We start from the raw sequence: 22,716 nt of genomic DNA on the forward strand, positions 1-22,716 counted from the left end.
ACATGGCCTGGAGATGAGATGGCTTGGTTTCATCGTCTATGGCTCTGCTAAATTCCTTCAGCAATACCAGTCCCCAACCCATTTGGGCCTTTGTATCTGTAGGTTCCAATCCACAGATTCAACCAAATTTGAATAGAAAATTTTTAGGAAAAAAAATTCCAGAAAGTTCCAAAAGGCAAAACTCAAGTTTGCTGCATGCTGGCAACTATTTACATAGCATTTAATTGTATTAGCTATGGGAAGTAATTTATGGATGATTTAAAGTATACAAGAGGATATAAAAGAGTATATGCAAATAGTATGTGGTTTTACATAAGGGACTTCAGCATCTACAGATTGTGGTACCCACAGGGGGTCCTGAAACCACTTCCCCAAGGATACTAAGGGACAAGTGTACTAACTTTCATGCTCTGTGGAGCCAGATAAGCCTCAGAAATAGCATCAGCCCTGTGATGCATCTTATTGAGAGCACTTAGATGCTGTGGCCTGATGGCCTACTTCACCAGGGAGAGTTATACACGACTAGAAAGCATCACTAACAAGTCTAAACACTTCCTTGAGTTAGCATTTAGTGGTTGTCTTGAGTGTGTGCTGTAATCAATTTCTTGCTTTTTAGGGCTGCACCCACAGCATATGGAAGTTCCTAGGCTAGGGGTCAAATTGGAGCTACAGCTGCCAACCTACGCCATAGCTCACAGCAACGTGGGATCCGAGCCGCATCTGCAACCTACACCCCAGCTCACAGCATCTCGAATCCCCAACCCACGGAGTGAGGCTAGGGATCAAACCCACATCCTCATGGATACTAGTCGGATTTGTTTCCACTGCATCACAGCAGGAACTCCCTCAATTTTGTTTTTGAATGTGCACCTCAAATGGCTCTCTGAAATGATAAGGGATATCAGAAAGTACATGAATGTATCTGTGTAAATAAATTGTCAGATTATAAGCAAGTTGAAGGCAATGTGACAGAAGAAAAGACTGGGAACTTCTACTTACTAGCTGTGTGTCCTTAGAAAAGTTACTTAACCTCTCTGAGCATGTTTCCTCCCATGTGAATTAGGAATAATAGCATTTTACTTATCTCATGGGAGCCCAGCATGTAAAACGTCTATTCATTGGCACATTCGAAGCTGCTCTTAAATGATAGATTAAATATTCAGGATCTCATTTTAATCATAAAATAAAGCTATGGCTATCATCTGCATTTACTATAAAGAACAGTAGAGGGCAGGCTTTACAAAGTTATTTAAGAAATATTGCCTTTCAAATCATCTCCAAGATGAAAGCCAGAATTCCAGAAATAAATTTCTTAAATACTTTGACTGAAAGATGCTTCTATCGCTACTTTTAATTTTTTCACAGAAACTGGGGCTTTCCTGTTTTGCAAGAATTCCAAAGGAGGATATTGGGCAATATTTAACCCACAACTTTCATCTCTAAGATGTGAATGTCTGGTCCCCAGATTATAGTGGAAGTTTTTTGACAGGTCTCTCTAACCACGTTTATACCTGTCATTTAATGATTTAATGATAAATAGAGGCAATAAAAGATGCCAGATTCTCTTGACATCTTTTCAAATTGCATCACGTCAAAATAGCATGCAGTTCGTGACTAGAAGCATTATAGAATACAGAGTCAACTTGTAGCTGACTGGACATCAGATTACACTGAGTCAACAATTGGTATTGCAATGGGTGTGAATTCCATTTCATGATGAGAGAAAACAAAAGAGCATTAATAAATATTTGTGAAAATCTGAAGAGGTTCTGAAGGGTAAATTTTTGTTCTGGTTTTCACTGCCATCCTCAGTCTCTGGGGGAACGAGCCCCACTCAGTCTCCACAGCATCAAGAAATGCACTACTTGGCATTTTCAATAATTTAAGAGATGAAAAATATGGCACCTGAAGTTGCTTAAAACTAGTATTTGTTTGGTTACTGAAGATGAAGATCTTTTCCCGTGTATTTGAACTTATTTATTTATTTATTTTTAATGGGCACAGCTGTGGCATATGGAGGTTCCCAGGCTAGGGGTCGAATCGGAGCTGCAGCTGCCAGCCTACACCACAGCCATAGCAACACCTGATCCGTGCAGCATCTATGACTTAACGCTGCAGCTTGCAGCAATGCTGGGTCCTTAACCCAGCGAGTGAGGCCAGGGATTGAACCGCATCCTCACAGAGACTACGTTGGATTCTCAATCCGCTGAGTCACAATGAGAACTCCAGATTCAAACATTTTTATTTCTTCTTTTATGATTGGCCTGATCTCATCTTTGGCACAGTCTCCTCTTTGAGTCCTGATGATTTGTTTCTTAACTTCTGAAAAAGATTCTCTGTAAGTCATTAATATCATCCTTGGAAAACATAAGTGACCCGGTTCTAATAGTCTGTGATTTCCCTGGCATATCACGTAGCACATGATTAGCACTCAGAAATGTTTACTGAAGAGTTTCCATTGTTGTACAGCAGAAACGAATCCAACTAGGAACCATGAGGTTGCAGGTTCAATCCCTGGCCTTGCTCAGTGGATTAAGGATCCGGCGTTGCCGTGAGCTGTGGTGTAGGTTGCAGACGTGGCTTGGATCTGGCATTGCTGTGGCTGTGGTGTAAGTCAGCAGCTGTAGCTCTGATTCGACCCTTAGCCTAGGAACCTCCATGTGCTTCAAGTGTGTCCCTAAAAAAAAAAAAAAATTAAAAAAAAGAAATGTTTATTGAATTATACTCTTTTAAATTGTTTTCTATTTTAAAATGTTAAATATAAAGAAAATATATATTGATTATTTTTAAAAATATTGAATAGGTAAGCAAAGACTATGGTTTTACTAGGCATGTTTTATTTATTTTAATGGCTAAATGCTGTTTAAGTTATAGTCTCATTTATCTATTTTCTAACTCTTAGTTATTATTACTTTTGTTCTATGATAAATAATGCTGTTCAAAGAACAGAAATACCAAACTAAGTATTTACTTTTTTTTTTTTCTTTTTTGGCTGCCCCTGAGGCATTTGAAAGTTCCCAGGCCAGGGATCAAAACTTCACCACAACAGTGACCCAACCCACAGCAATAACAATGCTGAATCCTTAACCTGCTGAGCCACCAGGGAACTCAATTTTTTGTAAGTATAGTTCTGTTTCCCCTAAACTGTGTAATCCACCCCACGACACACACACACACACACACACACCAACTCTCGCTTCCTCCTTCCTCCCAATCTCTACCTCCTCCCCTCTCCCCACTGGAACAGAAGGTCCAGAGGAAGGCATTTTTGCTTGGCTGAGCTGCCAATGGGGGAGGGGAAGGGGAAGCAGAAGGCTTAGGAATGGCTGAAGGTTTGAGGAGTAGTTTACTATGAAGGGAGTTTGAGTTGCTCAGAGAGAACAAATATCAGTGAGGCAGGTTAGGAGATAAAGATGAGGGAGCTGAGCTCTGGGAAGACAGGGACAATTAAAGAGGATTTCAAGAAAGTCTTGAAGTCTAAACCGGAGCTACACATTTTGGGTTCTGGACTGTTTCTCTGTCTGTGCTGAGCTAATTGCAAGAATCAAGAGCAAGCATTTAGGAAAGGTTTCTATAAACCTGACATGGCTGCAATACCCAAGTGGACCTCCCTTGTTGAAAAGAGAAAGCGGGCAAGTGTACAGGTCTTGTGCAAAAGCACCAAGTCCCAGCATGCAGTATTTGAAATTATTTTATCAACTGTAATTCAAATGTTTATGCAAAGCTGAGAAAAATGTAAGATTATAAAGATGAACTCTTGGTGTTTCTGCAAGATTAGAAGCCATTTTTTTTAATCAACTAAGTATTTATTTATTTATACGCTCTTGCTTCCCAAAAGAATTTAAAGCAGATTATACTTTTAAAACTGTCAAAACTGGTGAACCTACATATTTAACATTTTAGCATTTTAATTATATGAAATTATACCTACATTTTAAAAGTTTAAAAAGCAAGTGTGGAACAGTTAAAATTTTTATTTTTTATTTTTATTATTTATTTATTTTTAAAATAATGATCTTTATTTTTTCCATTATAGCTGGTTTATAGTGTTCTGTCAATTTCCTACTATACAGCCAAGTGACTCAGTCACACATACATGTATACATTATTTTTTCTCACATTGTCATGCTCCATCATAAGTGACTAGATATAGTTTCCAGTGCTATACAGCAGGATCTCATTGTTTATCCATTCCCAAGGCAACAGTTTGTATTTATTAACCCCCAATTCCCAGTCCATCCCACTCCCTTCTCCTCCTCCTTGGCAACCACAAGTCTCTTCTCCATGTCCATGATTTTCTTTAGAAGCCATTTTGATCAACTTTTAGGTGTGAACTGGATAACCAGATGTGCTTATCTGATATTTTGATAATTTTAATCATCATAATGCTCCACTCAAGGAGGTAACACAGCATATTTCTTTCAATGGTAGATAAGATCCAAGGGCATTAAAAAAAAGAAGCTTGGAAGAACCGAGTTTTGGCAGGTTCCAGAGTATCAGTAAAGTGCCTCCATGACTCTCTTCATTCTTCTCCCACTTCTGACTCCTCATCTTTTTTTTTTTCATTTTTGTCCCCAACTCTCTGCCCTCCCCCCTCCCCATGGCATGTAGCATTCTCAGGCCAGAGATCAGACCCAAGTCTCTGTTGTCACCTACACTGCAATTGCAGCTGCACCAGATCCTTAACCCACTGTGCCAGGCTGGGGCTAGAACCTGCGTCCTGGCACTGCAGAGGTGCCACCGATCCTGTTGGCCACAGCAGGAACTCCCTGACGCCTCATCTTTATTCTCTTTCACTCTCTGACTTTTTTCTCTCCACCCTCTAGGAAAGTGTTTCTCACCCTCTTCGTTCTCCTTTACCCCATGCCCTTGTCCTCTTCCTTTCCTTGCCCTTGGAGAGCTCATTAAACTCACAGGTGCCAATGTTCATCTCTCACATTCATACATCATAAGGCTGCAGATACAAGTTTTCCAAAATTCTAATTTCCATTCGATGGCTCAATTTTTTTTTAATTTTTATTTTTTTGCTTTTTAGGGCCGCACCTGTGGCATATGGAAGTTCCCAGGCTAGGAGTCCAATAGGAGCTGTAGCTGCTTGCCTATGCCATAGCCACAGCAATGCCGGATCCCAGCCACATCTGCAACCTACACCACAGCTCACGGCAACGCCGGATCCTTAACCCACTGAGCAAGGCCAGGGATTGAATCTGCAACCTCATGGTTCCTAGTTGGATTCGTTAACCACTGCACCACTATAGGAACTCCTGAGGGCTCAAATTATGATAGTGATTTTTTTTAAAAAAGTCCATTGTTTTCCTTGAAGTGATAGGCTTATTTCATTCATCTTCAAGAAAATATCTGGCAAATACCCAACCCTGAATGTCCCTAGTTTATCGGTCCTGCAAGTAAAAGTGGTTTCCCAAGAAACAAGCAGCTAGTTTAGCTTTTATGGAAAGCTGTTGTATGTGTGCTTTTCCTCAGCATGAGGCATCCCATGTGCCTAGGCTGAGAAATAATTTTGCTTTCTCTTTACATTTAGTTTCAACTATTTCTAGTCTTTATATATATTTTTTAATTTATTTTTTATTGTTATTTCCCCCAACACACTCTTTTTTTTTTTCCCCATTGTACAGCATGGGGACCCAGTTATACATACATGTATATATAATTTTTTCTTCATTGTTGTGCTGTGTTGTAGTCTTTAGATATTAAACTATGGTGACTTTATTTTCTGAATTCCAAATTGGAACACGTGGTTTGCCAAAGGAATTTTATGCCATTTTGAGGTGTAAGAGGAAAGCTAAAAAGTAGATGTTATAATGCCTTTGATAGTTTGTACAACTGACCATGAGCATGCTTGAAATTGGAACTGTATTAAAGAACACTGTAAACCAGCTATAACGGGGAAAAAAAATCATTATGTAGAAAAATTTAAAAAATCCCTAAGTCACTAATGAAACTGGTGAAGACCAAGTGCCTCTGGCAAGATGATGGGGAGTAAGGAACCACCTCGATGTTCCCCTTGAAAATTTAGGCAAATTCTTGAATGTCAGACTTAGCATGGCCTAATTTAAATTGACATTCCATAATGGGGCTGCTTAGAACTGTCTCATCCCACTGTGATACCAAACTGAGATACCAAATCAAAGAGCATCTGGTAAAGATCACACCTGTGCTACTGCTTCACGTACTCAGGTGATGACCATTTACACTAGAAATTCTGGATAGACTGTTATCTGTCTGACTTTGGAGGTGGATCTGATATGGTCATGTGATCCCAGGTACCACCTGTTGGGAGACCAGACTCATAATTAATCCATGATTGTTGGACAGGTGAAAAAATGGGGCATTGTAGAGGGAGGGAACTGATTCCCGTGTGGATGCCTCACCCATCTGGCTGCACACACACACTCTGACATATGGTCACTAGCCGGAGAGAAGAGAGAGGATTACAAGATAAATGATAAGTGGACACCACTCCTTCCCTTTGTGGCCAATGTAAGAGGGGCTTATTTTCAAAATGTTTAAAAAATATTAATGAAGAAAAGGGCCTTTTACCTTTATTCCTATTCTGTCATTGGAACATTTTGAGGCTCTAGCCAAGCATGTCACTTTTCTATTCTTTCAAATAAAGATCTTAAATATTTTTTTTCTTTTTTGAGAATTTACCATTTTAATCATTTAAATGTACAGTTCAGTGGCATTGAGTAACTCACATTGTTGTGCAACTATCACTATCATCCACCTCCAGAACTTTTTCATCTTCCCAAATTGAAACTCAATATTCATTAAACAATAATTTCCCATTCCCCTACTCCCAATGCTAGCCTTTGGCAACCACCATTCTACTCTTTTTGACTCAGTTCCTCTTTGATTTAATAAAAGAAAGGGTCCACTCCTGACTAGGAGTATTGGTTCTACATAGGCAGGCCTTCTTGTATATATGTGATTGGGTTTAATGTAATAAAGGTGAGAGAAAATGGGGCTGTAGAAAGAAAAGAGGTGGAGACAAATTAGTAAGGGTTTTTATACTGGGTGTCCTAGTCACAGGCCTCAGCAGCTCTGCCATGGATCTGCCTGATTCTTTCACATCAAGAAACTGATCTTTCGAGTCATTTCCATGTTGTAGATTCGCCATCAGGTTTCAGAGCTTTCCCTCCGTCGCCGACGGCAAGGCTTCTCATCGTACCGCCGCCGCTTTATGTCCTCAGTCAGCCCATCCGTGGGCTATTTAGGGTCCTATATGCACCTGTTTAGGGTCCTGTATGCACCTTCCACGTTCCCTTCTTGTACTATCACAGTCCTGGCAATGAACTTCACATGCTTTGCCATGACCTTGGATTTAAGTCGTTAGTTTGCAGGACCTCACTTTCTCCAAACCCGGGTCACAGTCCTGGCAATGAACTTCACATACTTTGCCATGACCTTGGATTTAAGTCGTTAGTTTGCAGGACCTCACTTTCTCCAAACCCGGGAAGAAGCAAGCCTCGAGCGGAAGCGGAAGTTATGTAATCCCCAGCGCCATGCGCAGACAACAGGTCCGAACGGAGAGAGAAAGATCTTAAATATCTCTATCCATTTGCTCTTTTGCAATGTGTGTATAAGTAATTGATATTTGATGGTGGTTAGGAGAATTGTGGAAGAAATGTCCTATATTTGTACGAGCAATTATTACTTTTTATTATAATTTCTATCACATATAACGGCAATATCTAATGTGAACTGAAATGTAGTGGGACATTAGGATGTGTTAGGTATTTTGAGTGCACTGTGTGTATTAACTGTGAAATCTTACAAAATCCTACAAGATAGGAACTACTATCCCTATTTTACAGAGCAAGAAACTGAGGCATCAAGGGTATGCAGCTAATAGGTGGTGGACCTGAGCCTATATGACTGATTCTAAAGCCTATTCCTCACCATTTTGCTTTACTGTAGGTAAAATGGGAAGAATAAAAGACAAGAAGAAGACCTCATGGCTACTCCCAGTCCCATGGCAAACTGTGACTTTGGATAAGACACACAATACTTTGGTGATTCACATTTTTAAAAAATTTAAGTCTAGTTACTTTTTTTTTTTTTTGGTGTTTTTGCCTTTTCTATGGCCGCTCTTGTGCCATATGGAGGTTCCCAGGCTAGGGGTCTAATCGGAGCTGTAGCCGCCAGCCTATGCCAGAGCCACAGCAACGCGGGATCCGAGCTGCATCTACGATCTACACCACAGCTCACGGCAACCTCAGATCGTTAACCCACTGAGCAAGGCCAGGGATCGAACCTGCGACCTCATGGTTCCTAGTCAGATTCATTAACCACTGAGCCACGACGGGAACTCCAAGTCTAATTACTTATGTATCAACTATAGTTAATATTGTTTCAGGTGTAAAGCAAAGAGACTCAAATATATATATTTCAGATTATATCCATTATAGGTTATTACAAAGTATTGAATATAGTTCCATGTGTTACATAGTAAATCCTTGTTGCTCATCTATTTTATACATAGTAATTTGCAACTGTTAACCCCATACTCCTAATTTATCCCTCCCCTGTCTTTCCCCTTTGGAAATCATAACTATTTTCTATGTCTGTGAGTCTGTTTCTGTTTCATAAATAGATTCATTTATATTATTTTTTAGATTCCCCATATAAGTGATATCATATAGTATCTGTCTTTCTCTATCTGACATGCTTTACTTACTCTCTGAGTCTGCCCATGTTGCTGCAAATGGCGATACTTCATTCATTTTTATGGCTGAGTAATATATGGCACATATTCTTCATCCAATTGTCTGCTAATGGGTGCTTGGGTTACTTCCATGTCTTTGCTATTGAAAATAGTGCTGTTTGGAATATTGTGGTACATATATCATTTTGAATTAGAGTTTTCATCTTTTCTGGATATATGCCCAGGAGTGTGGTTGGTAGATCATATGGCAACTCTACTTTTAGTTTTTTTAAGGAACCCATACTTAGTTTTCATAGTAGCTCCACCATTTTACATTCCTACCAACAGTGTAGAATTCCCTTTTCCTCACACTCTTCAGCATCTATTATTTTTAATTAAAAAATTTTTTTTTAATTTAATTTTTTTTTTTTTTGCCTTTTTGCCATTTCTAGGTCTGCTCCCGTGGCATATGGAGGTTCCCAGGCTAGGGGTCTAATTGGAGCTGTAGCTGCCAGCCTACACCAGAGCCACAGCAATATGGGATCCCAGCTGTGTCTGCAACCTACACCACAGCTCACGGCAACGCTGGATCCTTAACCCACTGAGCAAGGCCAGGGATCCAACCCACAACCTCATGGTTCCTAATCAGATTTGTTAACTCCTGAGCCACTACAGGAACTCCTATCACTTATATTTTTAAATTTTTTATTATACTTGATTTACAATGTCCTGTCAATTTCTGCTGCACAGCAAAGTGACCCAGTCATACATATATATGTGTATATATTTATGTATGTTCTGCTTCTCACATTACCCTCCATCATGTTGCATCACAAATGACTAGATATAGTTCTCAGTGCTCTACAGCAGGGTCTCATTGCTTATCCACTCCAAATGCAATAGTTTGCATCTACTAATCTCAAACTCCAAGTCCATCCCACTCCCTCCCCTGCCCCTTTGGCAACCACATAAATTTTTGATGTTATTCTGACCAGTATGAGTTGATACTTCATTATGGTTTTCATTTGCATTTCTCTAATAATTAGTGATGTTGAGCATCTTTTCATGTGCTTGTTGGCCATCAGTGTGTCTTCTTTGGAGAAATGATTATTTAGATCTTCTGTCCATTTTTAAATTTTTTTTGATATTAAGTTGTATAAGCCATATGTATATTTTGAATAATAACCACCTGTAAGTCAAGTCATTTGCAAATCTTATTTCCCACTCTACAGGTGAGACACACAAACTTTGATTCTCAATTTTGTCATTTCTTTTTTCTATTTAATTTTTATTTTATATTAGAGAATAGTTGATTTACAATGTTGTGTTAGTTTCAGGTGTACAGCCCACTCTGTGGAGCCCCTATACTAGCTGCTGAGTTGCAAAGACCGATAGGGCACATTATTTACATGTAAGGAGTCTCATGGGAGGGTCAGACGCATAAACAAAATATTTTTATTATGTATATGCTAAACAGAGGCATCCTCTAAACCAGGGTTGGCAAACTTTCTCAAGGGCCAGGTAGTAAATATTTTAGACTTTGTGGGTCAAATGATCTCTGTTACAACTATTCAATTCTGCCAATCTAACATGAAAGCAACCATAGGCAGTGTGTAAATGAATGAGTGTGGTGGTATTCCATTAAAATTTATTTTCAAAAATAGGCAATGAAGGGAGTTCCCGTCATGGTGCAGTGGTTAGTGAATCCGACTAGGAACCATGAGGTTGCGGGTTCGATTCCTGCCCTTGCTCAGTGGGTTGACGATCTGGCGTTGCCGTGAGCTGTGGTGTAGGTCGCAGACGCAGCTCGGATCCTGCATTGCTGTGGCTCTGGCGTAGGCTGGCAGCTACAGCTCCAATTGGACCCCTAGCCTGGGAACCTCCATATGCCGTGGGAGCCGCCCAAGAAATGGCAAAAAGACAAAAAGACAAAAAAAAAAGGCAATGAAGAAGTACAAACTATCAGGTGTAAAATAAGGTACAAGGATATATTGTACAACATGGGGAATAGAGCCAATGTTTTATAATAACTATAAATGGAGTATAACCTTTCAAAATGTGAATCACTCTTTTGTACACCTGTAACTTACATAATATCATACACCAACTATACTTCAATAAAAAAGTAAAAACAGGCAGTGAGCCAATTTAGTCCACTGATCACAGCTTGCTGACCCATGATCTAATCATTCTTTTCGTCTCTGTCTTTCTATGTAAAAGAGGGTTTTTCACAAGAATTCAATTAGTTAATGCCTACAAAGTGCTTGGAATAAGGCCTGGCAAACATAAGACTAACCTCCTATAAAAGCTTTATAGGAGGTTAGTCTTTACTCTAGTTTCCTGTCCAGTCTTCTGTGCCATTCACATGAGACACCTGAGGGTTAAGTGTGGGTGATACAGTGTCAATGCTCTAAGAATGAAAGGGGAGCTGTAATTATTTGCTCACTACTTAGGTCACTTCAACAGTAAACTAAGAGCTAATCAGGTTCATTTCTACCTTGAGAGTCCATGATTCTATGAGCATCCCCCTGCTATCATCTTCCCCAGAGAGGAGTGAGGTAGGGGAGAGAATTTGTTCTAGAGTGTGACCATCTGAGCCTAAGTCCTGCCTCTACCTGTTTAGCTTCCTCTCATTGACCCACAAAGTCCTCATATTTAAAATGGGAGTGACGATCCACTTCACAGGATGACAGCGGAAATTATGCAAGAATATGTATATGAATAGTACTTAGCAAATCATAGAGTGCTTTGCAACTGTTGTAATTATTATTAACATTGTTAGGCTGTAAGGACTCACTCATCCATTCGTGGGCTCCTTTCCCACAGCATTTTCAGCCTCTGCAGTGGGAAAGGTGGCACTTATAGAGGCAGTAAAGACCCAATACCCAGTTCTACCCAAGGAGAAAGGGAATTGTTATTTAACACTAATATGTAATTAGTAGTTGAAAATAAGATTAATTGCACAAGGCTGTATTCCACTAAATGATACCTCTGTGGCTTTTCCAACTTTACCTGCTTCAGTGTAGTCAAAGGGGAAACAATTGACTTTTCACTTATTGAGGTGTGTTATACAATTTTGCCTGTGAAGTGGTAGTTAGCAATGGAAAGAAAGCTGAGTTTGCAATGACACAAAAGTCTACTTACTCCACTTTAGCAGTGTTGGTGATTCTTGTAGGCTGGGACCAAAAAGAGGAATTCAATGCAACTCAATTCCATTCAACCCAACTTGATTCAATAAACCAAGCTTTGTTATTGTTGGGCATTCTGCCAGGTGCAAGGGATACGAAAATGAGTATAACAGCCTCTCTCCTCCTGGAATTCATATCTCCAGAAGGGAAAAAGACATTAAACTCTTAAGTTACAGTGTTGGGGGAGCTAGGCTAGAGGAAATCCTGGAAAGGAAAAATACAAGGGTTCTTCTTCATGGAGCTTGTTCTCACTTCAGGGACAAGGGAGCAGGGACTTATAACGATGATGAGAAACAGGCTATCTTTTTGAGTTTTTCACAGTCACATTCCTAGGGGAGAGTGATTACCAGGAGGGGCTCCGACATTAGCAGGTGTTTGTAGAGAGGTTTTTTTCTCAATATGTTGCTACATTTTTTTGTTTGTTTGTTTTTTTAGGGTCATACCTGCAACATATGGAGGTTCCCAGGCTAGGGGGCGAATCGGAGCTGCAGCCACTGGTCCATAGCAATGAAGGATCGAGCCATGTCTGTGACCTGCACCATAGCTCAGGGCAACGTGGGATCCTTAACTCACTGAGCGAGACTAGGGATTGGACCTGCATTCTCATGGATGCTAGTTGGGTTTGTAACCCGATAAGCCACAAAGAGAACTCTGCTGCTACCTTTTTAATGACTTTTTGCTCCTTCAAATTGAGGATGCTGCTTCAATTTTAAAACATTTATTTTTAACAGCTTCATAAATGGGAACTTTTCGAGTTTAGTTTTGTTGGAAATTTCTTTGAAAAGATGAAGAAAGCTACAAAGTTTACCTTTTTTTTTTTTTAAGATTTACTTCTGTCAAGAAAGATTGTTTAAATGCTTTGAAATGGAGAAAACAAGATTACTGGATATTCTACCTGGTGGGAGTATCTTTTCTTTTCACTGTATTTGAGCCAATTTACAAATCTCTAAGTTGAAAAGTTAATACAAATGATTCTTGTCTTTAAAGTGCAAACAGATTGTGTAGTTAGTTTTGCACCTCTTTGTAAATTTGTTTCAATATATTCCTTATTGCCTATATACACATGATTCTTGTGATTCTTTGAATTCTCCCTTGAGCCACTTGTAACATCTTACTGGTTCCCTCATTAATTTATGAGTTAAAATAAAACTGGTAATATGCGTTCACTCTCTATTTGTATGAGAGTCATTATTTTATCTTTTTTTTTTTTTTAGGGCCACACCCACAGCATACGGAGGTTCCCAGGCTAGGGGTCCAATAGGAGCTATAGCCGCCGGCCTAGGCCACAGCCACAGCAACTCGGGATCCAAGCTACATCTTTGACCTACATCACAGCTCATGGCAACACTGGATTGGATCCTTAACCCACCGAGGGAGGCCAGGGATGGAACCCACAACCTCACGGTTCCTAGTCGGATTCTTTTTGTTGTGTCACGACAGGAACTCCCTATTTTATCTTTTTTTTTTTTTAAAGAAAATAATCCTTTATCACTTCTCATCTGAGAAAGGACTGGCTGGTGATGTGGAAGGATAGGAAGGGAAGGAGACTAAGACGTGTCACGCACCTACTTGGTATCAAATCTTTAATGTGCATTATTTTTAAAGTTTCTTTAAAATGATTTTTATTTTTTTTTATTACAGCTGGTTTACAGTATTCTGTCAATTTTCTACTGTACAGCAAGGTGATCCAGTCACACATACATACATACATTCTTTTGCTCACATTATCCTCCGTCATAAGTGACCAGATATAGTTCCCAGGGCTGTACAGCAGGATTGCATTGCTCATCTACTCCAAAGGCAATAGTTTGCATCTATTAACCCCAAATTCCCAGTCCATCCCACTCCCTCCCCCTGCCCTATGTGCATTATTTTGTTTAATCCACCAAATGGTCTTATCTTTGTGGGATGCTTTTTCTTAAGCCAGGGGCTCATATTGTTTTTTTCATGTTAGTAAGGATTATAGTGGTGCAGAGATAGACCATGTTATGGGGTGAATTGTGTCCCCCAAATTAATAAGTTAAAGTTCTAACCCCAAGAACATCGGAATGTGACCTTATTTGGAGACAGAGTCTTTGCAGAGGTAATCCGGTTAAAATGAGGCCATTAAGGTAGGCCTCTATCCAAGATGACTGGTGTCCTTATAAAAAGAAGGAATTTGGAGACAGACATGCACACAGAACACCATGTCAACATGAAGGCAGAGACCCGAGTGATGCATTTACAAGCCTGGGAATGTCAGAGATTGCTAGCAAACACCAGATGCTAGGAGAGAAGCATGGGACAGATTCTCTTCACAGCCATCAGAAGGACCAAACTGTGCTGACACCTTGATCTCAGACTTTCAAACTCTGAAACTGGGAGATGATAACTTTCTGTTGTTTTAAGCCACCCAGTTTGTGGTACTCTTGTTACTATGGCCTTCACACACCAATATAGGTATTTAAAGCAGTCTTTGTATTTTTCTACTTTAAAAGATCATTTATATTTAATTATATATGCAAGGGACTATCCTTTATAATAATAATTTATATTTAACTATATATGCAAGGTACAGTGAGGCCCCTTTCTTAGCCAAACCCCATGGTCGGCTCACAAGCTCACAAAGATCTCAGTCAAGTCAGCAGCCTGAGCAACTGACAGACATCTTGACCTCAGACAAAGAGATCTGCAGGCGGGATTGCTGTATGTGCCACATAGACGAAGAGCCAAGCAGCAGGAACGGAGCATCTCCCTCTCATCAGATTCAGGTGACAAGAGAACGAGCCCCATCTCCTGGGTATCACCGGCCTTAATGGAATACATTATCCTCTGCTGTTCTTAAGTTCAGGGACATTTGCTTAATCAAAAGAAGTAGTCTAAGTTTTTCCCTCCTGGAAGGACCAGAGGGAAATGGTATCATGAAAAGGAGCTGGGATTTTTTTTTTTTTAAGTGTTATAGGGAAGCAATGGAGGGTTCAAGTAGCAGAGTGCCCTGAGCTAGCTGATATGTCTAAAGGGCCACTCTGGTTGCTGTGCAGAGATTGAAGTTTGGGGCAGGTGGGAGGAAAGAATGAAGTGGGGAGACCATGTTGGAGCCCTTACAGTAGACAAAGAGAAAAGGGACGCTAGCTTTGATCTGGAGACAGCAGTAGAGATGGTAAGAACAAACCAGCTCAGGGTAACTGGAAGGAGAATGGGGAGGGCTTGCTGGAGAATTGACTGTGGCAGATGGGGAAAGAGAAAGATCAGGATTGGCAGTAATGCTGTTTTTCTTTCCCTGATAAACTGGCTGGATAGCTGATTAACCAGGAAGGAGTTGGCATGGGGAAGGCTTAGTTTTTGTGCTTATCACCAAGGTAAATGATGGAAAGGAAAAGATTCATGCCCTGGTCTTTTGGAAAGCAGATATCAAGCTGTTCCTGGAACACTAAGTGCTATTTCTTCATTCAAAAAAAAAAAAAAACAATGTTAATTAATATGCTTATTGTGACAAGGGGCTATGCAAGCTGCCAAAGGAGCTGCCCATCTCCTGGATATGAATAGCATGGGTCTAAAGAGAAGCGTGATGTGGATTCTGAGTAAAAAGGACAACTTATGCTAGGGAGCCCTGCAGCACACCTGTCTAAAGGAAGTCTTACAGATCCAGAAGGAGGGGAGGCTGGTAGAAAGATTTTCAGACAGTGGGAATCACTGGGACAAACAGTTGTCTTTGGTTGGAAAGCTCCAGACTGGAATTCCCAAGGTCTGGGACTTCCTTTGGGTTCCCACCTGGATTTTTGGCTGCTGCTCTACTCCACTCTGCATTTGGGATGGCAAGCTTCACCCTTATATCCCCAGGGTCTACACAGTGCTTCACACAAGGAGGCACTCAATGCAGTTGTCAAATAAATGCAGAATACATGTGATGGATGTAATTATATAAATGTGAAGAGTATGTGCTATGATGTCAATATTCATTATGGATGTAATTTCATTTTCTCTGCACGCTAAGAGGTTGGAAAATAAGTGGATACTACAGAAGCAAGGCACCCTGATTTCAACTCATTTGAGAGAATTCTAATATCTTGACATTATTATGGAAATACCTATAAATAAATATGGGTTGGATGATAATATACTTAGAAGTGTTCATTACTGTTGATTTCTCATACAAAAAGGACGGCAATTCTTGAATCATTATCCCACATGAGAGGGAGTACCAAGAACCTCTGTATGGCTGTTAACCTCTGTCCTGCATCACATTTTTAGCAATGATCTGGATGATAGACAGTTTTTGAAAAATCACTAAATTTGCAGTTATTTTAAAATTGAGAAGGCTAGAAAATGCCAAAGACATAAGGATCAAGATTCAAAAATGGGAGTTCCGAGAGAGGACAAGATGGCGGAGGAGTAGGGGGACACGCTCGCCCTCTCCCACAAACACAACAAAAAAAGCACATCTACAGAATAAATGATTCGCACAGAACAGCAACCAATCACTGGCAGAGGAACCTAAACTCCAATAACGGCAAGAAGTTCGTGACATTACTGGGCAGAATGGGAGAAAAGAGGAGAGTGAGAGAAGGTGAATCCGAGTGGGAGGGGCGCTCCCGAAAGGGAACTGCGGAGGAGAAAGGGATCCCGCACCCTGGAAAGTCACCTACTCGGGGGAAAGATCAAAGAACCGGAGGAATCTCCAGATGCAGAGAAGAGTGTAGCAGTAAGTTGGAGTACGGAAAAGCCGATCAAGAACCGAACGGACCATCTGAACTACGGGCACAGTCACCAAAAATTGAGACCGAATCCTCCGCTCCAGAGGTTAGTCCCCGAGAAAGGGCCGGGGGACGCCTGGGTGTGGGCTGGGCACCGAGACCTTGGCTCCAGAGGTTAGTCCCCGGGCTGGGGGGGCGGGGCGGAGCGGAAACTGCTTGGGCGGTCTAGAAACCATTTGACGGGGCAGAGACTACCTGGGAGACTAGAAAACAAAGCTGTCGCAGGGGAAGGGAGCAATACTCTAGGAGCGGGGAAGTGGAAAGCCGCATCAGAGGGAACCTGGGAAAAGAGCCTGGTCTGCGCCTGTGCTGGGGAGGGGAGAGAAGAAGGGGTGGGTCCCCATAGAATACCCCCCACGCCACAGCAAGCTTACAGGCCCGCTAGCTAGCTGAAAGCTGTGCTTCCCAGTGCATCCCCTCCCCCCACCCCCACCACCCCCTACGCTCTCCCGAACCTGGGGCTGCCTGCAATCCAGGAGGGCTGGCCTCAACAATTGCCTGAAGCCTACCACCGCAGGGGCTGTCCCTGCACAGGCCTGCTTGCCCTTTGGAGGGGCTAAGCTTCCACAGAGTAGCACCAAACACCACCAGCCCCCGAGAAAATGCCTGCAGCCCAGAAAAGCTAGAACAAGCCTAGCCAGGCCGTGAATAGATCTGCCTAATTCTCGGACAGTTTTTCGGAGTCGGGCTGCCCCGGGGAGGAGCCTCTTGGATTTCCAGCGGCCCTGCTACCCGCACAAGCCCCCAGGGGGTGCCAAGCTCTAGAGGATCAGCTGCATAGGACTGCCAGCTCCAGGCAGGACCCCCTGCAGCCCAGAAAAGCTACAACAAGCTTGGTGGAGCCGGGAAAAGATCTCAGACGGTCTTTCTGAGTCGGGCTGCCCCGGGGAGGAGCCTCTTGGGTTTCCAGTGGCCCTGCTACCCGCCCAAGCCCCCAGGGGGTGCCCCACTCCCGCGGAATAGCTGCTCAGCACCACCAGCCCCCTGGAAGAGTCCCTGTAGCCCAGAAAAGCTGCAACAAGCTTGGCCAGACTGTGAAAAGATCTGTCTACATTCTCAGGCCGTCCTTCTGAGTTGGGCTGCCCTAGGGAAGAGCCTCTTAGGTTCTCAGTGACCCAGATAGCTGCTCCAGCCCCCAGGGGGTGCTGCACTCCTGAGGAACAGCTGCCCAACACCGCCAACCCCCTGCAAGAATCCCACAGCCTAAAAACACCAGAGCAAGCTCTGCATGACAAAGTGAAATCTGCTACCATCCTGGTGTGGACCTCCCAGTCCTGTCTGCCCTCAGCAAGTCCTCCTTTGCTTCAAAGAAACACTGTTAGCCCCATCAACACTCCAGAAAAGCCACACTGCCTCAAAAAAGATTGACCAACAACGCCAGCCCTCAGGAAATATTCCACGGCAGTGACAAGGCAAACACTGCCCGATAACGGAGAGTACAACTCCCTCAGGAGAAAGAAAACAACAAGCAAGATGAAGAAGCTGAGAAACTACCCCCAGTCAAACCAACAGGAGAACTCACCTAGAACAGTCAACAATGAAACAGATCTCTGCAGTCTGACAGACCTGGAGTTCAAAAGAGAAATAGTGAAAATACTGAAGGAATTAAGAGAAGATATGAACAGTAATGCAGATACCCTCAGAAAGGAACTAGAAAATATAAGGAGGAGCCAAGAAAAACTAGAACATTCATTTGCAGAGATGCAAACTGAACTAAGGGCAGTAAAAACCAGAATGAATAATGCAGAAGAACAAATCAGTGATATGGAAGATAGAATAATGGAAATCACTCAATCCGGTCAACAGACAGAAAACTGAATCAAAAAACTGGAAAGCAATATAAGAGACCTATGGGATAATATAAAGCGGGCCAATCTACGCATAATAGGAATTCCAGAAGGAGTAGAAAAAGATAAGGGGATGGAAAATATATTTGAAGAAATTATCGATGGAAATTTCCCAAATCTAAAGGATACTGGGTTCAAGATACAAGAAGCACAGAGGGCCCCAAACAAACTGAACCCAAACAGACCCACACCAAGACACATCATAATAAAAATGGCAAAAGTTAGTGATAAAGAGAGGATCCTAAAGGCAGCAAGAGAAAAACAGAATGTTACCTACAAGGGAACCCCCATAGGAATATCAGCTGACTTCTCTACAGAAACACTACAGGCCAGGAGGGAATGGCAAGAGATATTTAAAGTGCTAAAAGGAAAAAATATGCAACCTAGAATACCCTATCCAGCAAGAATATCATTTAAAATAGAAGGGGAAATAAAAATTTTTTCCAACAAACAAAAACTTAAAGAATACAGCAACACAAAACCCAGGTTAAAGGAAATATTGAAAGGGCTTCTCTAAACCAAAAAGAAAGGAAGGAAAGGGAAGAAAAAAGAAAAGAAAAAAAAAAAGAAGAAGAGGAAGAACTAGGACTGAGGAAACCGCAATCAGAGAGCAGTCACTCAAATAAGCCAGCATACAGATTTAACCATGAACATGATTCAAACAAAATAAAATTAAAAAGAAAAAAATAAAAAAGAGTCATCAAAACCATAAAATGTGGGCAAGGGATGTTATGACGTAAATAACCCTTTTTGTTTGTTTGTTTGTATGTTTCTCTTCTTAATTTTAATATAGTAATGAAGTGTTTGAACTTACAGGACCATCAGGCTAAAACACACAATTATGGGAAGGGGTTAGCATACTTAAAAAACAGGGCAACCACAAGCCAAAAGCAAATACTGCATTTGCAAAAAATGAAAAAAAAAATACACTCAAGCAGATAATAACAGGAGACCATCCAACCAAAAAAAAAAAAAAAAAGAAAGGAAGAATGGAGAACCATAGAATCAACTGGAACACGAGGTTCAAATGGCAATAAATAATCATCTATCAATTATCACCTTAAATGTCAATGGACTGAATGCCCCAATCAAAAGACACAGACTGGCTGAGTGGATAAAAAGGCAAAAACCTTCAATATGCTGCCTACAAGAATCTCACCTTAGGACAAAAGATACATATAGATTGAAAGTGAAAGGGTGGGGAAAAATATTTCACGCCAATAGACAAGACAGAAAAGCAAGAGTTGCAACACTCATATCAGACAAAATAGACTTTAAAACAAAAGACATAAAGAAAGACAAAGAAGGACACTACTTAATGATTAAGGGATCCATCCAAGGAGAGGATGTTACTATCGTCAACATATATGCCCCAAATATAGGAGCACCCAGATACATACAACAAATATTAACAGACATAAAGGGAGATATTGATGAGAAGACAATCATAGTAGGAGACCTTAATACCCCCCTCACATCAATGGACAGATCCTCTAGACAGAAAACCAATAAAGCAACAGAGATCCTAAAGGAAACAATAGAAAAGTTAGACTTCATTGATATCTTCAGGACACTACATCCAAAAAAAGCAGAATACACATTCTTCTCAAATGCTCATGGAACATTCTCAAGAATCGACCACATATTGGGACACAAAGCTAATCTCAATAAATTTAGGAGCATAGAAATTATCTCAAGTATCTTCTCTGACCACAATGCCATGAAATTAGAAACCGAGCATGGGAAAAGGAAAGAGAAAAAAACCTACTGCATGGAGACTAAACAACATGCTACTAAAAAACCAATGGGTCAATGAGGAAATCAAGAAGGAAATTAAAAACTACCTTGAAACAAATGATAATGAAGACACAACCTCTCAAAATCTATGGGATGCTGCGAAAGCAATGCTCAGAGGGAAATTTATAGCAATACAGGCCTTTCTCAAAAAAGAAGAAAGATCCCAAATTGACAACTTAACCCTCCACCTAAATGAATGAGAAAAAGAAGAACAAAAAAGTCCTAAAGTCAGCAGAAGGAAGGAAATTATAAAGATCAAAGAAGAAATCAATAAAATAGAGACTCAAAACACAATAGAGCAGTTCCCGTCGTGGCACAGTGGTTAACGAATCCGACTAGGAACCATGAGGTTGCGGGTTCGGTCCCTGCCCTTGCTTGGTAGGTTAACGATCCGGCATTGCCGTGAGCTGTGGTGTAGGTGGCAGACGCAGCTCGGATCCCGAGTTGCTGCGGCTCTGGCGTAGGCCGGTGGCTACAGCTCTGATTAGACCCCTAGCCTGGGAACCTCCATATGCCGTGGGAGCAGCCCTAGAAAATACAAAAAAAAAAAAAATAGAGAAAATTAATAAAACCAAGAGCTGGTTCTTTGAAAACGTAAACAAAATTGACAAACCCCTGGCCAGACTCACTAAAAAGAGGAGAGAAAGAACCCAAATAACCAAAATTATAAATAAAAAAGGAGAAATCACAACGGATACAGCAGAAATACAAAAAACCATAAGAGAATACTATGAACAACTATACGGCAACAAGTTGGACAATCTGGAAGAAATGGAAAATTTTCTAGAATCTTACAGCCTGCCAAAACTGAATCAAGTAGAAACAGACCAACTGAACAGACCGATCACTAGAAATGAAATTGAAGAGGTCATAAAATCACTCCCTACAAATAAAAGTCCAGGACCAGATGGCTTCACAGGTGAATTTTATCAAACATATAAAGAGGAATTGGTGCCCATCCTCCTTAAACTCTTTCAAAAGGTTGAAGAAGAAGGAATACTCCCAAAGACATTCTATGATGCCATCATCACCCTCATTCCAAAACCAGACAGAGATACCACCAAAAAAGAAAACTATCGCCCAATATCATTGATGAATATAGATGCAAAAATTCTCAACAAAATCTTAGCCAACCGAATCCAACAACATACCAAAAAAATTATACACCATGACCAGGTTGGGTTCATCCCAGGTTCACAAGGATGGTTCAACATATGTAAATCAATCAGCATCATACACCACATTAACAAAAAAAAAAGTCAAAAATCATATGATCATCTCAATAGACGCAGAAAAAGCATTTGACAAAGTCCAACATCCATTCATGATCAGGACCCTCGCCAAAGTGGGTATAGAGGGAACATTCCTGAATATAATCAAAGCCATTTATGACAAACCCACAGCAAATATAATACTCAATGGGGAAAAACTGAAAGCCTTCTCACTCAAATCTGGAACAAGACAGGGATGCCCACTCTCACCACTGCTCTTCAACATCGTTTTGGAAGTCCTAGCCACAGCAATTAGACAAACCAAAGAAATAAAAGGCATCCATATAGGAAGAGAAGAGATCAAACTATCACTGTATGCAGATGACATGATACTATACATAGAAAACCCGAAGGACTCAACCCAAAAACTACTTGAACTGATTAATAAATTCAGCAAAGTAGCAGGCTATAAGATTAACATTCAGAAGTCAGTTGCATTTCTGTATACCAGCAATGAAAGATTAGAAAAGGAATACAAAGATACGATACCTTTTAAAATTGCACCTCACAAAGTCAAATACCTCGGAATACACCTGACCAAAGAGGTAAAGGACCTATATGCCAAGAACTATAAAACTTTAATCAAGGAAATCAAAGAAGATGTAAAGAAATGGAAAGATATTCCATGTTCCTGGATTGGGAAAATCAATATTGTAAAAATGGCCATACTACCCAAAGCAATCTACAGATTCAATGCAATCCCTATCAAATTACCCATGACATTTTTCACAGAACTAGAACAAATAATCCAAACATTTATATGGAACCACAAAAGACCCAGAATCGCCAAAGCAATCCTGAGAAACAAAAACCAAGCAGGAGGCATAACTCTCCCAGACTTCAAGAAATACTACAAAGCCACAGTCATCAAAACAGCGTGGTGCTGGTATCAAAACAGACAGACCCATGGAACAGAATAGAGAATCCGGAAATAAACCCTGACACCTATGGTCAATTAATCTTTGACAAGGGAGGCAAGAACATCAAATGGGAAAAAGAAAGTCTATTCAGCAAGCATTGCTGGGAAACCTGGACAGCTGCATGCAAATCCATGAAACTAGAACACACCCTCACACCATGCACAAAAATAAACTCAAAATGGCTGAAAGACTTAAATATACGACAGAACACCATCAAACTCCTAGAAGAAAACATAGGCAAAACACTCTCTGACATCAACCTCATGAATATTTTCTCAGGTCAGTCTCCCAAAGC

The 22,716-nt window shown here is 40.9% G+C and overlaps 1 pseudogene; it reads right to left on the minus strand.

The window, feature by feature from the left end:
* Positions 1-7,053: 7,053 nt before the first annotated feature.
* On the minus strand, positions 7,054-7,332 carry LOC125124128 (28S ribosomal protein S21, mitochondrial-like; annotated as a pseudogene).
* Between the last annotated feature and the right edge of the window lie 15,384 nt (positions 7,333-22,716).

The sequence above is a fragment of the Phacochoerus africanus genome, chromosome 4 (genome assembly GCF_016906955.1).
Source record: "Phacochoerus africanus isolate WHEZ1 chromosome 4, ROS_Pafr_v1, whole genome shotgun sequence".
In the NCBI taxonomy this organism is placed as follows: Eukaryota; Metazoa; Chordata; class Mammalia; order Artiodactyla; family Suidae; genus Phacochoerus; species Phacochoerus africanus.